The sequence below is a fragment of the Orcinus orca genome, chromosome 12, assembly GCF_937001465.1.
Source record: "Orcinus orca chromosome 12, mOrcOrc1.1, whole genome shotgun sequence".
NCBI lineage: Eukaryota > Metazoa > Chordata > Mammalia > Artiodactyla > Delphinidae > Orcinus > Orcinus orca.
This window is the reverse complement of record NC_064570.1, coordinates 51,477,353-51,493,081: the sequence shown is the minus strand read 5'-3', so window position 1 is coordinate 51,493,081 and position 15,729 is coordinate 51,477,353. Positions and strand designations below refer to the sequence as shown.

General features: G+C 42.0%; 1 pseudogene; it reads right to left on the bottom strand.

Moving 5' to 3' along the window:
- The window catches only part of LOC101277396 (60S acidic ribosomal protein P1-like), a 267,203-nt pseudogene that overhangs the window by 132,474 nt on the left and 119,000 nt on the right, over positions 1 to 15,729 (bottom strand).

Below are 15,729 nucleotides of genomic sequence, written 5' to 3'. Positions count from 1 at the left end.
GTTTTCCAAAGTGGCTCTACCATTTTGCATTCCCACCAGCAATGAGTGAGAGTTCCTACACATCCTTGCCAGCATTTGGTATTGTCAGTGTTTTGGATTTTAACCATTCTTTTAGATGTGCATTCTTTTAGATCTTGTTGTTTTAATACGCAAATCCCTAATGATATTTTCATATGCTCATTTGCCATCTGTACATCTTCTTTGGGGAAGTGTCTGCTCAAATCTTTTACCCACTTTTCAATTGGTTGTTTGTTTCCTTATTGCTGAGTTTTAAGAGTTCTTTATATATTTGGGGTTTTTTTTTGTTTTTCGGTTTCTTCTAAATTAACACTTTCGCTCTTTATTATTATTTTTTATATTTATTTATTATCTTTTTATTTATTTTGGCTGCACCGGGTCTTAGTTGTGGCATGCATGCCAGATCTAGTTCCCCGACCAGGGATCAAACCTGGGCCCCCTGCATTGGGAGCGTGGAGTCTTACCCACTGGAGCACCAGGTAAGTCCTAAGAGTTCTTTATATATTTTGGATACTAGTCCTTTATCAGATGTGTCTTTTGCAAATATTTTCTCCAAGCCTGTAAATATTTTCTCCCAGCCTGTGGCTTGTCTTTTCATTCTCCTAAAGACCCATCTATTTTTCTAAATCAATGTGTTCTCTATCCTTAGCCACCCTGTCTCCTTGACAAAGTCTTCTCTTTGTCAAGAGAAGAAAACGTCTCTTGAAAACTGGAGAAAAGTACAGTTCTATATCAAAACTCCCGAGGTCCTATGAAGGAAGTCAAACAAACCCAAGAGTCCTGAAACAACCTGACAATCTGGGTCCTAAGGAGAATCAACTCCTAACAGCTACAGAACTGAGCCCAGGAAATAAAACCTGCTCCTGCCTCCGTAGAACCTAGGATGGAGCATTGTAAAAGAATCTGGATGCAGTTTGCAGATTTTTAACTGCCCGAGAAAGAGAGCGAGAACACCCCAATGAGCACACGACTAGCTGGCCCTCATCAGCCCATGAACACTGAGTGCAAAAAGAATGAATAAATCAAATCTAAGAGAGTTAAAAACGGATACGGTTACATCTTAATGATAAGTTCATTATTTTCCACATTGGCTCAGCTCTGGACTCTATCAAATAAATTGATGGTACTATCTAATGCAACCCAGACCACTGGAAGCGGTTCCGTGGGCAGGATCACATGTGCACATGAGTGCGAGGGTTCAGAAAGACCAAGAAAGTAATCTAAATAACAGAGGTCCAAGAAGTGGTGATTCCAAAGAGAAGCCTGAAATATCTTCTCCAAACTTTACAGTCTCACATTTGCCCTGATTACCCTGTGGAAACAGGATGAACTCGTTGGGTAGGTTTTACCCATTTGTTGGTTTTTTTACTGTTGCCAAACATAAGTCCCAGGAATTGTGTGTGTGTGTGTTGTTTTTTTTTTTTTTGCGGTATGTGGGCCTCTCACTGTTGTGGCCTCTCCCATTGCGGAGCACAGGCTCCAGACGCGCAGGCCCAGCGGCCATGGCTCACAGGCCCAGCCGCTCTGCGGCATGTGGACCCTCCCGGACAGGGGCACGAACCCGCGTCCCCTGCATCGGCAGGCGTACTCTCAACCACTGCGCCACCAGGGAAGCCCCCAGGAATTGTGTTTTGATCACTTACTCTCTTGCCTTTTCCAGGCTGTCTCGATTAGGCACCATGGAATGGGAAAAAATAACCCCTTTTACAGTTTAAGAAGAGGCACCTATAAAATCAGCTGTAATGGAGCCACTCTCACTGGGCCATGCGCTGGGCAAGAAAGGCCAAGAAGAGTCACCTAAAAGGTGAACTGGGGCTTCCCTGGTGGCGCAGTGGTTGGGAGTCCGCCTGCTGATGCAGGGGATGAGGGTTCGTGCCCCGGTCCAGGAAGATCCCACTTAAAAAAAAAAAAAAAAAAAGGTGAACTGTCCCCCACCAGCGTAACTGAAAATAAAATTAAACTACAAAATAAATGTCAGAGTTAAAATTTTTCTATTTCTTATGATGACTACATCAACACTTTTTTATTTGTACATCGAATAATATATACTTTCCAAAATCTCTCTCTCTTTCTCTCTGCTGCCGCTGCTGGTGACCTCATCACAGGTTGTGTAGCTGACTTGAATGATCCCACATGATAGGGTCCAGCTACGCCCTGGGTTCCATTGGACAACTACCCCAAACCCAAGAATGGTCCAGCCCAGTCCTGGGATCGTCAAAAAGTCCTGAAGAAGATCACTTATTGACAGACATCATTAATTCTTAGCTACTTTTTATGGTCTGCCCTACCTTTTCTATCACAAACTAAATCAACGTACTGTGGTGACATGGTGTTTAATTTGATGGTGGCTGAGGAAGGAAGGGTATTTCAAAGCCCCGTAGGGTTTTCTTTGCCTGTTACTAGACATTTCTTCCAGGTAGCTGACAATAAAACATTTATATCTATGTATTAGTAAATACTACTGAATTGTCACGTGTTCTGGCTTCTTTGCCATTTGACCAGTAGAATGTGAAATTTTACACAATGGTTTTTTGTTTGTCTGTTTGTTTTCCGGCTGGGCTGCACAGCTTGTGGGATCTCAGTTCCCCAACCAGGGACTGAACATGGGCCACAGCAGGGAAAGCCCAGCATCCTAACCAGAAGGCCACCAGGGAACTCCCAGTAAAACGTGAAATTTTAAAAAGATCAACTTTTGGACACTTTCAGGATTGGGAAATACTAATTTTCTATCCAACCTTGAGATTTCTTTTTTCTGGCAAGATTTAACCTTCAAATTGCTTTTCCAATTAATCTGACTGCTTTCTTCTCCTTCCTTCTCTTATCCTGTTCACAGTTCTCACAGGGAGGGCTGACAATCTCCTATCTTGGGAGCCGTGAGCCATTCACACTCCAGGCCTCTCAGTCATCCCAGGGGGTGATCAATGCATGGCTCTCTCTTCCTTCAGAGAATTTGAAGGTAAAATACAATCTATATTAGCACAGGAGAGGTGGGTATTTCTCTCCCTGGAGGTCCTTTCAGAAATAATTCTCTTGCCTAACAAACAGGTTGGTTCAGGCACTGCCCTGCCTAAATTCTGAGCAAGACAAGTTAGGAGACTTCTTTCTTTCTTTTTCTTTTTTTTTTTTTTAGGAGACTTCTTTCTGCCTGACGGATCTTTTACTGACAATTAGGGACAATTTTGTTTAAATTCAGAATGCAAGGTGACTCCCCCATCACAGATGACCAACCGCACATCACTCACCTCAAGGAAAAACCCTTCAGCTTATTCTTCCCAAGGTTAGAGAATATATTCACGACCACCACTAGCATCGCTGAAGAAGGGATCAATTGTACCCAAAACTATAGGGAAATGATATCGCTTACATGTGGAATCTAAATAAAGGGTACAGAACTTCCCTGGTGGTACAGTGCTTAAGGCTCCATGCTTCCAATGTAGGGAGTACAGGTTTGATCCCTGGTCGGGGAAGTTCCACATGCTACACGGTGTGGCCAAAAACAAAACAAAAAAAAGGGTACAAATGAACTTACCTACAAAACGGAAATAGAGTTACAGATGTAGAAAACAAACTTTTGGCTACCAGGGGATGAGGGGGAGGATAAATTGGGAGATTGGGATTGACATATACACACTACTATATATAAAATAGATAACTAATAAGGACCTATTATATAGCACAGGGAACTCTACTCAGTACTCTGTAATGCCTATATGGGAAAAGAATCTAAAAAAGAGTGGATACATGTATATGTATAACTGATTCACTCTGCGATACAGCTGAAATTAACACAACATTGTAAATCAACTATATTCCAATAAAAATTAAAAAAAAAACTATAGGGCAAAATAATCAGACTTAGCATAAGATGAATCTAATTCTCACTTTTATCAACGTGCTTACTCAAGTTCTGATTGTTGCGACAAAGTAATTACGTAGTGAAGGAGCTATTTATTCCAGCTGACATTCTAATAAAGCAGCATCAGGGAGCTAATCTCCCAACGTTATTGGGTAAAGAATTTCAAATTGAAGCAAAATTATAAATAAATGTCTCACTGCTCTTACATAGTTTGGATATACTAAAATTAATGGCTAGGATCTGGTGGTGCAATTAATTTTGATATAAGGCCCAGTGTAGGGCATGGTAAACAGTACAGACTGGTAGCTCTAGGACTTAGAGCCTGAGGCTAGACCATAGTGCCCAGACATATCTCCTAGCTAACTTCCTCCAAATCTTCTGGAATATAGCTGAATGATGCAAAAGTGTCCACTGCACCTGTGCTTAGAGGATAAAGGGGTTCTTCTTCAGGCTGAGGAATTTAAAGGAATGCTAAACGCATGCAAATTCCACCCTAAATACTGGGACTAGCTAATCACTGCAGCAAAGGTAAGAATTCGGGCATTCATTCAAAGGAAAGCTTACGGTTTCTAGAACAGAGATAATGTTACAAAACCACCACAGACCCCACCACAGGCTCAAATGTAATTTTGTATAAAATGTAATTTATGCATAAAATGTTGACTTTTCATATGTATTTGTGTTTTCACAAGGATTTGGGAGCTGTTCAAATACAGCTCTGAGATTGTTTTCAACAGCATTTTTTGCTGTCCCCTTGTACCACATCAAAGCAACTGAAACTCTATATTTAATTTTAAGAAAGCATTCTAAAATGTCCAAGTTCTTAAGCCCCAAAGGAGAACAAGGCAAAGCTAAGCCCTTCACAAACAGTAACAGAAATGATCTCATTAAGCATCATTGTCCAAACACGTCCGCTCTTCAAACAGACCAGGTAGTGAAAGATTGAATAAAGGTGCTGGTTTCTATTTTATCTCCACCTAAAGGTTTCTGTCTTAGGCTGAAACTGAAGCTTATGTTCTTCACAGAGTTCACTTGTTTCAGAAGGAAAGGGAAACATTCCAAACAAATTACTCTAAAAACTAAAAATTATGGTTTAAGTAATGCTATCTCCATCGGTCATAGCCTGAAATACAAAATCAGCGACACAGAAAGACCCTTTAAATGTTCACACTGATTTTCTCCCCTAATTTTGGTTTCCCTGCCGTACCCTCTCCACCCCTACTCCTGCCTCTTCATTTAGGGCAACACAAACACTCTCTGTTCACAGCAGTTGTTTCAGGGGAAAACAAACCTCTATGTCACTTAACCCATTAGGAGCTAGTTAGTAATTTGTGTGAATGATTCAATTCAACAAATATTTTGTGCATCTACTAGGGATACATCAGTGAAATAAGCAATCATAAAGAATCTCTACCCTTGGGAAGCTTACATTCCAGTGGGGAAAACAAACAATAAACATTGCAAACAGTAACTATTCAGTATGTTTGAAGGTATTAAATAGAATGGACAGGGTAGGCGTCGTTGAGAAGCTGGGGGAGTTTGCAGAGTGGACACCACATCGCAGGGAAGAGCTTTCTAGGCTGAGGGAAGAGCTGGAGCGAATGTCGGGGGGCTGGAGAATATTCAAGGAACCAGTGAACGTCCGCTGTGGCTGGGGTAGGGTGAGCAGAGAGATGCTCAGAGAGGTGGATGGGGAGTATGTTAGAGAAGGATGGCAGAATGTGTCATTCCAAAACATGCCTCTTCGGCATAAGGATTATTTTGAGCTGATTATTTTGAGAAACAGCAGACACAGGAGAAGCTCAGAAAATAGAGTCGAAGTTCCCCTTACATAAGGGAAATTTACATTGAGAAAGAAAATTTCCCTGTGTAAGGGTGTGTCCCTCTCTGTACCAGGAAGAGAAGGTTCACTAAATCACAGTAGACTCTTGTCAATGGAGAAACATCACGGAAAACTTCATAGCAAAGCTTACCCTGTTGACCATGCTTTCCCTGGTAACTTCCTCATAACCAACCTCCCCATAGATAGTATTTAAGCTGGAGTTCGAAGCCACCACAGGGAGTTCCTCATTTTTCCCTGGGTGTCTCCCATGCTTCCGTGAGGTTGATATGTTGATAAACTTCTCTTTGTTTCCTCTCTTGTTAATCTGTCTTTTGTTATAGGGGCCTCAGCTGAGAACTAAGAAAGGTAGAAGGAAAAATTTTTTTCTCCCCTACATAAGGACTCTGATTTCTCCTTCTTAAAGGAGACAAGACAGTCTTAGAAAGGTGACACACATCTCACAGCAGAGCCTTGACGGCCAGTGTTCTTGTCCCATGTCTTCCAACATCAGAAGATGAGGCATGGTTTAATTTTTCTAACGTGCATAAGTCACCCTGCAATTCTCCATTTATTGGTGTCTTTCATCCTTAACATTTAACTTGGAATTGTTTTCCAGTGATAGCTCTTTCTTTTTATTTGCAGAAAAGATCTTCACTTTGGAACTTCTTGCCCTCAGATGAACATTGTAAACTTTACCTTTCTGCTGGCTACACAACTGTTGGCTCATAAAAATGTCGTTTGCTTTTAGTTCAGACATAAAACTTTCTTCTCCAGGCACACTTTCATCACAATTGTGAACTTTACCAACTAAGACATTTTATCTCTTTCCAGTTCTCAGTCTCCAACCCTCCACCTTCCACTCTTACTCCTCAGACCTCTTTTCTGTGCCATCTTAAAAGGGCAATTATCTCCCCATTATTCAGAGATGGGTTATCCATCTTGTGGCTCATTTATACCCTTTGCTCATTAACTTCTTTTCCTGTTTTAGTCATTTCAAATTATCATTACTAGAGAAAAGCTAGAGATAACATTTTATAAAACACATTTACCTACATATGATAGAGACAATGCCATTATTTTACCAAATCTCATTTTATCTTTCTCTTACTGGGCACTTGGGAAACTACATTTTTCAGCATACCTTGCTGTTCTTTGGGGCCATGTGACTCAGTACTGGCTGGTAGGGAATGGATGGAAGTGACATAAACCACTCCTACATCTGAACATTTGCAATATATCATGCAGTCCTGCATCCTTTCTTCCCTTTCTTCAATAATCTTGGAGGCCACATGTTCAGGCTGTATCAGAAGATGATGAAAATAAGGATCTCAGGGTTTTCAGAAGGAGGGGAACCTCCACTGATTCACATCTGAGTCCACTTTGGTTGCGCTAAGCCACTGAGTTTCAGGGGTCGTTTCTGTAACAATCTACAGAATCTAGACTCTGTAACAATCTATCACCATAATCTATCGTATTCAATTCTTGTTTCACTTTCCCATCTCCCCTGAAAACATTTCACAGATGGGGAAACCAGGGCTCAGTTATGCCTGTGGACTTGCTAAGCTAACACAGCTAGTAAATGAGGCAGCCAGCCCTTGGTCTTCTCTACACCAGAACTACTCTGTTTCTGGGGTTCTCAGTGTACGCTTTCTGCTCTTTGTTATGTAGGGAAGGGAAAAGAATCTTTTTCCCTCTACCCTACTAGGATCTCTGCATGGGGCCCTGCAAATTAGACTGACAAGAGACAGACTAACAAGAGGAAAAATAAACACAGAAGTTGATGAGTAGCTCAAAGAGGTGGTTAGAACTTGCGCTTATAGAACATCTTAGCAAAAGAACAAAGAATTTTTAGAGCTTTGACAAGACAAAGGAAAAGGACTTTGAGTTTCTAAGGCAGCAGATTGTAAGAAAGTAAACATATGGGGAAACTAATGGAAGATAAGAGTCAGTCAGGTTTATTATGTAGATTCCTCTGGTGCCATCTCTGGGCTGGTAAGGGTCTAGAGTTGTCTCCAGTAGTTATCTTCTGTCGTTCTTGGTAGAAAGGGGAGGGGCACAACTTTACAAATGTATGTCCTGCTTTTAGGTAAATAGAGGGAGGGCAGAGAGCTCTTCTTTTTTTTTTTTTTTTTTTTTTTGGCGGTACGCGGGCCTCTCACTGTTGTGGTCTCTCCCGTTGAGGATGCGCAGGCTCAGCGGCCATGGCTCATGGGCCCAGCTGCTCTGCGGCATGTGGGATCCTCCCGGACCGGGGCACGAACCTGTGTCCCCTGCATTGGCAGGCGGACTCTCAACCACTGCGCCACCAGGGAAGCCCAGAGAGCTCTTCTTGTATCTCTCTTCTCTCAATTGCCTTTAGCTCAAAATAACCCTTATTCCAAAGTGGTACATTTGGGGGTGGGCTACAACTTTCATTGGGTCATTCACCCCAAAGTATCCTACACTTAATCTCTTCAGAATGGTCATTTATTCCTAACCACCATAGCTCTATTAATATGCAAGTAGAGAGGGAACAGACACACTGCAGCTGTGGCCTACTGGGGAATAATGGCAGACCTCTCTGATGTTCAGCTTATATAACCAAAATAGCCACTAGTTTCATGCTTCCAACCAATAAGGCAAAACAAACAAAAAGCCATGTATCACAACAGATACTACAAGGAAGGACCCAAGCAAAAGTCACCAGGTGCTATGAAAAGGGTCTGAAGCAAACCTTCATAATTCAGGCTTCTTCTCCTGTGCCATGTTGTGAGGAACCTCTACACCATCTATTCATTTTGCAGCCACATTGACATTATAAATAATGATACCTCCCAAAAGACATGGCAAACATAATTCTACATTTATGGGTTTGTGTGTATATGGCCAGACTTTAGAGATAACTCTGCAAACATCCTTATATCTAGAATTTCGTCTCTATATCAATGCACCACAATCTACCCAGTTATCAGAGCCAGGAATCCAAGTGTCATCCCTGAGTCATCTGTTTCCTTCACCCAACATCAAGTCCAATCATTCTTCCTCCAAAATAACCCTCATCCCTGACTTCTATCCATCTTCAATGTCACCTCATCTCTTACCTGAATTAATGGAGAAACCTTGTAACTGGTCTCCCAGCTTACACTTGAAATCTCCATTAGCCAAATCTCCTCAGCAAAAGTGATCTAAAAACATAAATCAGATCATTTCACCCTTCCACCTAAATCTTTAAAATAATTTATTATTGCACTTAGAATAGAATCTAAACTCTTCTCTATGGCCTTCAAGATTCTGCAAGACCTGGGTCCTGCCTATTTCTCTGGCCTCATGTCACAGAGTTCTCCCTGCTCCCCCCTCTCTATTCACTGTCCTTCCAACAGCTCTGTCTCACCTTTGCCTTGAGATCTGCTCTTGCCTCTGCCTGGAATGCTTTTGATTTTTAGACATCACCTCTCCAGGGAGTCCACGCTGACCACCTACATGAAGAAGGTCCCTCCCCCATTATTCTCTATTACGGCATTCAACCTCTTCAGGAAACCCAACACAGCCTGCAGTGATCTTATCCATCTTCTGTTTACTTGTCTGTTTTCCCCACCAGAAAGTTATGTTCATAAAGGTAAGATAATAGCTAATACTTTCTTTGTGCCAAGCACTGTCCTAAGTGCTTTATATATGCAAGCATAGCCTGCCAAGTATCTCCCAGAAACAACACCTTTTGTTTTTTTAATACCCAAACTTCATAGAATGTATGTATTTCTCAATAGAGTTTGTCTATTTTAAGCTGGTATTAAATTTTATATCTTTGTCTCCAAAAATGTAATACACATTAGCAAAACAACATGGAGGAAGGTTTTCCAGTTACCATCCAAATTCAAGTGGTAGAACAGCAGGAACAATCGTAGACATTTTGAAAAGCACAGCAAGTATCCACAGAGGGGAGGTAGTCTTTGGATGTTGCTGACGCTTCCAGTGACCTCAGAGCACCATGCTCAGAGTGAGTCATGCTCTGTCACTGGCGCTTGTCCTGAATGCATTTACCAGTGCTTTCCATATTGAGCCATTGTGTTTTGCCCAGAGCTGTACAGTGAGTACCAGAAACGTTGAGAAATTTTGGAGAGCATGATGGATAAGGAATTAAAGGAGTAAAAATAGTACTTACAATGGAAGAGATGTTACTATACATAAAGCAACTGTTTTAATTTTCCGGTGATCAATGTTTTAAACATTTTGCACCCTAATATGACCATTGTTAATAATACCTAGGTGTGTCAAGGAGAAAAAACTTTTTCTCTACTCTTAGGTGTTCTCTTGGGGACCTGTAAATTAAACTGACAAAAGACAGATTAGTAAGATAAAAGAAAGATTTTTATTCATGTGTATGTGGGAGTTCACAGAAAAATGTGACTCAAGGAGGTGGTTAGAATAGTTTATATATCATCTTCGTAAAAGATGGGAGGAGTAGAGCAGCACTTTTTGGAGAACAAATGTCTTCTTAGAAGGAGGGGAGAAAGGGCTCTTATACAAACACCATTTTTGAAAAATAAATGTGCCCTCAAGGAGGATAGAAGGAAGGCATGATAGTTTGTGACAATGTCTGTCTGGGTGTGGTACAACTTCTGACTTCTTATCTGTGAGAAGAGAAAATCAGGGTTGCTCCAGGGAGGGAATTTATGACTATTGAATTCTTTTGTGAGGCTCTGCTTTTAGGCAGGTAAGAGAGTTCAGGAACTCAGATGCCTTTGCTTAAAATAATTCTTATGCCAAAGTGGCATATTTTGGGGTGACCTCTCCTGATCCCTTCAGACGTTTTAGTGTACTTTAGTTATGCCTCAGGAAGTTGGTTGGGGGTTTAGGGTTGATATGTAATGTGTTATAATTTTTCCCTTTAAAGATAATGTGAAATAGAACCCAGGTAGCATCTTCACACAGAACATCTAATTTTCAGATGCAAATTACTAATATTTACTGAGATGTCAGTATTGTGGTGCTGCGAGGACAAAGGACGACCCTGCCTGAAAGAGTGTCAGCCTTACGCCCCCTCCTGGACTCTTAATCGCCCTCCCCACCCTGTTGCGATGTTTACGAAATTCCTGAGCCCACCTGGGCGATGTCCACCTGGGCCACAGGACCTGTTCCAAATAAGGAAAGGCATCGGCCCTGACCCACTCCCATCCTATAGAAGGAAGGTATATGTGCCTCGACCAATCAGTAAACAAAATGTTCACCTCGGACCATTCCTTTGTCATCTGGCTATAAAAACTAATCAATAGCACATGTTTGGGCTCGACTCTCCCAGACTACTAGGAAGTCAGCCCGCTGTTCTGGCAGCGACCCTTCCCTCTAATAAATTCTATCTTCTTTACATTCGGCCTTGTGTCTGCAAATTCTTTTCCAACCATGACAATATGAACTCATTCCAAGCAAACGTCTGTCTTATGTGATAGGTATTTTTATTCACCTTGCCTCTTTCTGTGCAGCATGTAAAGGTTTAGCAACATGCCCAAGATTCTAATGGAAGTCAGTACATCTGGGACCTGAACCCAGCTATACTCAATCGAAATTCTGCTTTCTTACCCATTACAGAGGCTATAAGGGCCTCTCCCAAGGGAAGGTCTGCATCCATCTAGTTCACCATAGATCCCAATGCCTGACAGGGCTCCGTCCATAGTAGATGATCAATTACTTGTCCCAAATGAATGAATTTATGGATTGAAGGAAACCAGAATGTGTCACCTCTTTGCCATAAAAATTATTTTGAGCTGAAGGCATTTAAGAAGCAGCAAATACAGGAAAAAGTTCTCTCTACCCTTAACAGATGGCACTAGAGGAATCTACAAACAGTCCTCCCTCCAGTAGTTTTCTCCCATATATTTACCTTCCCACAGTTTGCCACCCTTGGAAGCCTAAAACCACTTTCTTTTTTCCAGTCATTTCTCTACAAATATATTGTTCTTTGCTGAAGATGCTATTATAAACCAGAGTTCTAAGCCACCTCCCTGAGTTACTCTTTCCTTGAGTCTCTCCCTTGTACGAGATATACATGTTAATAAAATTCTGTATTTTCTCTTGTTAATCTGCCTTCTGTTACAAGGGCCCCAGCCAAGAATTTTGAAGGGTAGAGGGACAAGAATTTTTTCCCTCCCTTACAGATGAATGGATGAATGGGTTAAAACAGGTGCCATAGGGCTTCCCTGGTGGCACAGTGGTTGAGAGTCCGCCTGCCGATGCAGGGGACACGGGTTCGTGTCCCGGTCTGGGAAGATCCCACATGCCGTGGAGCGGCTGGGCCCGCGAGCCATGGCCGCTGAGCCTGCGCGTCTGGAGCCTGTGCTCTGCAACGGGAGAGGTCGCAACAGTGAGAGGCCCGCGTACCGCAAAAACAAAAACAAAATAGGTGCCGTAATAACTGGCCTGTAATCTTCAAACCTATTCCCGAGGAACTCTTCTAGATTGAAGAAAATCAAAGAGATATGACAACTAAATGCATATGCGTGATCCTGGATTGAAACCTTTTGCTCCAAAGGATGCTATTAGGGCAACCGGTAAAGTCTGAATGGGGACTGTGGATTAGATGGTATGATTCATGGGACTGATAACGCACCTGAACGACACAAAGATAACTTCAAGGTGGAAACAACTAAGCTACAACTGATGCAGAAAGAGCTCTTATCTGAACTTTCCTTACCATGGCTTCATGAGAGTCCGCTGCCACAGCCCCTCCAAGATTTCCAATCAGAGAAGCCTGACCTTGGGCACCGGGACATTCCAAAAGATTGTGTAAACAAGCCTCATCCCAGCCTTCCATCCTTTGAAGCCCTAATCGGCACTAACACCACCCCCCACCCCACCCCCCCCCCACCCCCGCTGTTAAGTTGATACATAAACCTCTACCTTCAGCTGTTCAAGTTGTCTCTTCATCTGAAGGCTCCCACATGCATAAACAAACTTATCCTGTTAATCTGTGTGAGTTAATTCACAGAACGCCCCCCCCCCCTTACCATATAAAATGGTAAAAGAAAATCTTCCTTCCAACATGATCTATCTCGGTTAAGTTCCTGATTTTGATGGTTGTACTAAGGTTATGTAAGAGAATGTCCTTGCTTGCCAGGAGGAAAATTGGCTTCTATGAACACTTTTGCCATGATATCTACAGGAGTTTTTTTGTTTTTAAGTTATGAGATGAATAAAGTCTGTACTCCCTTACAAGGGAGATGGGGAAGTTATATGGCAGCAGAGGGATGAGTGATGATGGCCACATATATCAAGGCTATAACCATACCTGTTAACACAGGCCAGAGTTGGTGGAACCCAGGGAACTTCCTCAAGGATCAGACCCCGCAGAAGGCCACGTGGTAAATGAATCAGGAGAGGTGCAAAGGGTAGAACTTCGAGTGATTCGTACTCTTTTTTTTTTTTTTTTTTTTTGTCTATGCCCTCGGCAGTGAAAGCACAGAGTCCTAACCACTGGACCTCCAGGGAGTTCCCTGAGTGATTCTTATTCTTGTGCACATTTGACTGCCTTGGCCCTCACACTGCAGGCCATTACCATCACCTTAGGCACCCCCCTAGAGCCCACCTGGGTTCCCTAGAGTGAGACAGACGGTAACACAGGGCTGAGTGAGTGGGTTCAGAACATGCCGCCCCAAAATATGCCAATTTGACTTTTTGATTATTTTGAGCTAAAGGCACTTGAAAAACAGTAGGTGTGAGAAAGGCACTCTGACCTACCCTTTTCTTCCTGAGGACAGAAGACAAAACTCCTATATGAAACGCACCCTCCGTGAACCTGGAGACAGCAAGGGGAGGCCAAGAAGCATTCGTGCAAGGAAACCTTGTTAAAATAACCTTTATCTTCCTTTAGTCTCCACGTATATTTTAGTTACTTTCTCATAAATACTACTCTTTGCTCCACCTAATATATAGAACACTTAGGCCTAACTGCTTTGGGGGTTTTCATTCCCCTGTGAAGCCTCCCATGTACACATAAAAATAAAATGTGTATGCTTTTCTCCTGTGTATCTGTCTTATGACAACTTAATTCTCAGGCCCAGCCAGAGTCACTAAGGAGGTAAAGGAAAAGTTCTGTCTCCTTAACAAACCCTAATAAAGTCCATGGGAGGGGAGGGGGAGGGGGACAGGGGAGGCGGTGCTCTGAAAACGGTGGCCACCGAAACAGAATTTTCCTTTCCTTTTTCAGAAGATTTGCTATCATACACATACCTGGGTTATTCTCAACATGGACTGACAGAGGAAGGTGTAGCACTGACCACATTGCTAACATAGCCCGTTTCCTGTGACCAGTGACTTAATTTGACGAACAGCTTAAATTCTTGGCTCTCTGATTCCCTGCTGACACCAAGATAAATGCTGTCAGTCTCAGGGATTTATTTTAATTCACTTCCATGTATTAATTTGATGCAAATAAATCATTAACTCCTCCACTGTACCTTTGCTCTTCTGATGCTTCCCTCTACTACCTGGGTATCTTGCTGATTCCCACAGACTAGTGAAGGTGGCTCTTAGCTGGGATACACTTAAAAGGCCCAGTGGGCCATCTGGTTTCTCCTTCACCTCCAGTACCAGCCATAACTGCCTCTCTTTATGTTCTCTTTGTTGAGTATCACTTTAGGCTTTATTTTCACTGTGTGGAGGATTTCATTACCCTGATTTGATCCAGTTACAGCGCCCATTTAATTATATTGCCTAACTTTCTTATTTGGATAAATCTTTCCAAATCTTAAGAAGGCATTTTAGAGGGCAATCAGGCCGGTTCCCAAGGTTTTACACTTCACACTTAAGAATTTTATTTAAAATGAGTGTGGTTAAAAAAATAAAAAATAAAAAAAATAAAATAAAATAAAATAAAAAATAAAATGAGTGTGGTTGTAAAAACAAAAACAAACAAACCCTAGACATAGAAAAATTATTGAAAGACAATACATCAAAATATGTTTTCTGGGACTTCCCTGGTGGCACAGTGGTTAAGAATATGACTGTCAATGCAAGGGACACGGGTTCAAGCCCTGGTCCGGGAAGATCCCACATGCCGCAGAGCAACTAAGCCCGTGAGCCACAACTACAGAGCCTGTGCTCTAGAGCCCACGAGCCACAACTACTGAGCTCACGTGCCACAACTACTGAAGCCCACGCGCCTAGAGCCCGTGCTCCGCAACAAGAGAAGCCACTGCAATGAGAAGCCCACGCACCACAACAAAGAGTAGCCCCCGCTCACCACAACTACAGAAAGCCTGCGCACAGCAATGAAGACCCAATGCAGCCAAAAATAAATTAATTAAATTTTAAAAATATATATGTTTTCTTTTTAATTTTTCTGTGTGAGTTTATATACTATTCATAATGGGAAAATGCAATTACTTTGTTAAATAAATTGAACACAGAACATTATCTTTCTTTTTAAAACATCTTACCATATCTTGGATCAAGGTGAAGATAGGATAGCCTTGGTTTGACACAATATTTTTTCCCCAAAAAGTAGCTATAAGGACTATTTCTCTGATGCAAATCTTATTTCCAGTTGACTCTTACTAAAAAATTAACGATGTGGTCGCACTGAAAAAAAAGAAAGAAAAAAATCTCAGTAGTGAGCATGTAGTACTTTCAATACTTGTAAATGTACTCAAAACAATGCAAAATGTAGTTCCGTTAATAGGGAACTCATTTATCTCTCCATCCATTCATTCAATAAGTCATCCAATTCCTGAGCCCCCTGAGGTCTTGGGGAAGCAGCGGTGAATAAGACAAGCCCATCTGCCACTCTGAAGCTAGAGGACTGGTGATGAATGGCAGCAACGAAACAGGCCATCTGGAGTAATTACACTGGGAGTCACAGAACCCAGAGAGTAGAGAGAAGGGCAGCTGTAAGGAGTGGACAATCTCTTTGGATGATGGCCTGATGAATTTGCTTAGAATTTCCAAGAATTAGGAATTTTTTTAAAGATGCAAATTCCTGAGTAAGTCTTCTTGGCCCACCCCTTGGCTGGGGGGAGCATAGCCCCCAGCAGCAGATGAAGCCCTTCCATCACAGCCCCTACTA